General features: G+C 41.6%; 1 pseudogene; it reads right to left on the bottom strand.

Moving 5' to 3' along the window:
• Positions 1 to 279: 279 nt before the first annotated feature.
• On the bottom strand, positions 280 to 1,549 carry LOC125173984 (60S ribosomal protein L4-like; annotated as a pseudogene).
• Between the last annotated feature and the right edge of the window lie 890 nt (positions 1,550 to 2,439).

The following is a 2,439-nucleotide window of genomic DNA, read 5'->3' as shown; positions in this document are numbered from 1 at the left end:
CCATATTGTCACAAATAGCAAGTTTTCACTCTTCTAATAGCTGAATATTATTGTGTTTAAATAAAGAACCACACGTTCTTTATTCATCCATCGATGGACACTTAGGTTGTTTCCATGTCTTAGCTATTGTAAATAACTCTGCAGTGAACACAGAGGTGTCATATGCCAATACGATATTGTTTGGATCTTTTCTTCCCCCTCACTACCTTTTTATCAGATATTTATCCAAAATTAGCTGTCAAAAATGATTGGGCATTTATGGAATAAACAAATTTAAGTTTACGCAGCAGGTTTCTTTTCTTCTGTGGTGTGTGGGTTTCTTTTCTGCAGGCTTTTTCTCAGCTGCTGGTTTCTTGGTAGCTGCAACTTTTTTTCACCCAGAGGCTTCCTCTGCTTCTTCCTTTCCTTTCCCTTTCCCTTTCGCCTTCCCTTCCCTTTCTGTCCTTTCCTTTCTTCCCTGTCACAGGCTCCCTTCTCATCTGATTTGGCTTCTAATGCTGCAGCTGCCTCATCCATCTGGAGTCTGTGATTCTTGCTCTGGTAAAGAACGGTGTTCTGGCTTGCAGTCTTCGCATATGGGTTTAGCTTCAACACAATTCTCAGCTTTTCCAGCGGATTCTTCTTTAGGACTGTGATGAATCCTCTTGTGTGGTGCTCGGAGGTCTCTTTGGATTTCTGGGCTTTACAAGATTCTGGTAACGTCTGTACTGAGCAACTTGTGCATGAGAAGGCTGTAGTTGCTCTTGAGGGAGGCAGCTTTATGTCAAGTGCCATGCAGATTATGTAACCTACGGGAAGCACTTTCAGTCCAAATGCAGAGATGTCCCACATGCTCACCAGGAACAAGTTCCAAAATGTTCGGTTTGCTTGCATTAAGTAGAGTAATTCCAGGGATGTTTCTGAAGGTGTTGATGATATGGTGTCCCTTGTTATAGATGAGGCAGGGTCCTCTGCGATGGATACAACAACAGCTTCTCATTTTGCCCCTGCCAGCTCTCATTTGCTGAGAGGCACAGAACTTTGTGCTATCACTCCAGGCCTTAAGTTTCTTAAGAAGCAAAACAACCTGCTTGGTCTTATTGTAGCCTTCAACTGTACCTTCAACCACCAAAAATGGTCCAGGAGTTCCCTCAGTAGGATGACATGAAGACATGACCAGAGCTGGGAAGGCCGAGGCAGCGAGGGAAGAGCGGATGGCATATCACTTGTGTGCTGTGTTCACCATGCAGTGACAATGGCACCGGGTTTTGGTTTGTGCAAACATGCAGCCCCCACCACATGTCTCCAAAAGTACCTTGGCCAGAACTGTGAATCCCACTGCCTCCAACTCTGGCGGGCAACGTGAACCCCACGCCTCAGCACTGGTTGGATGGCCTGCTAATTCACTGACAGCATGGGGCTGTCCATTGTTTTTGCACAAGTTGATGTGAGCAAAGTTCACAATACCTGGTCAAATGGGAGTCCTAAACATGCCAGGCAAAGTGGCATTTTTGCCAGATGACTCCCCTTTTTCAGAGTACGTTGATATCAGTGGGCACACGCACGCCATGGCAGGAAGAGAAGGTGGTCATGCTTCTCTCAACCTTACTAGCTCCTACAGGAAAAGTTGTTTTGATTTTTTTTTTTTATTTTTCAAGTGGGTTTTCTTGTTTTCTTTGGATAAATACCCAGAAGTGAAATTGCTGGATCATATGGTAGTTCTATTTTGAATTTTTTGAGAAATCTCCATACTGTTTTCCCTAGTGGCTGCCCCAATTTACCTTCTCAGCACCAGTGCATTAAGGCTTCCCTTTTCTCTATGTCTTCACCAACACTTACTATTTCTGGTCTTGTGGATAATAGCCATTCGAACAGGTGTGTGGTGATTGTGGTTTTGATTTGCATTTCTCTGATGATTAAAGATATAGACCATCTTTTCATGTATCTGTTGACCATTCTGTATGACTTCTTTAGAAGAATGTCTACTCAGTTCTTCTCATTTTTAACTGGATTTTTTTTTTTTTTTTGCTATTTAGTTGTATGTGTTCTTTATATATTTTGGATCTAACCTCTTATCAGATATATGGTTTGCAAATATTTTCTCCCATTCATTAGGTTGGATTTTAATTTGGTTGATGGTTTCCTTTGCTGTGCAGAAGTTTATAGTTTGATGTAGTCTCACGTGTTTATTTTTGCTTCTGATTCAAAAAATCATCCCAAGACCTATGTCAAGTTGCCTGTGTTTTCTCCAAGGAGTTTTATGGTTTTAGGTCTTACAATCAAGGTTTTAACACATTTTGAGTTCACTTTTGTGTATGTTTTAAGATTGTGGCCCAATTTCAGTCTTTTGCATGTGGCTGTCCAATATTCCCAACACCATTTTTGGTGAAAGAAACTGTCCTTTCCGCATTGTATATTCTTGACTCCTCTGTCGTAAATTAATTGACTATATATGCATGG

Source organism: Prionailurus viverrinus, chromosome A1, assembly GCF_022837055.1.
Source record: "Prionailurus viverrinus isolate Anna chromosome A1, UM_Priviv_1.0, whole genome shotgun sequence".
In the NCBI taxonomy this organism is placed as follows: Eukaryota; Metazoa; Chordata; class Mammalia; order Carnivora; family Felidae; genus Prionailurus; species Prionailurus viverrinus.
This window is presented reverse-complemented; position numbering and strand designations above follow the sequence as displayed.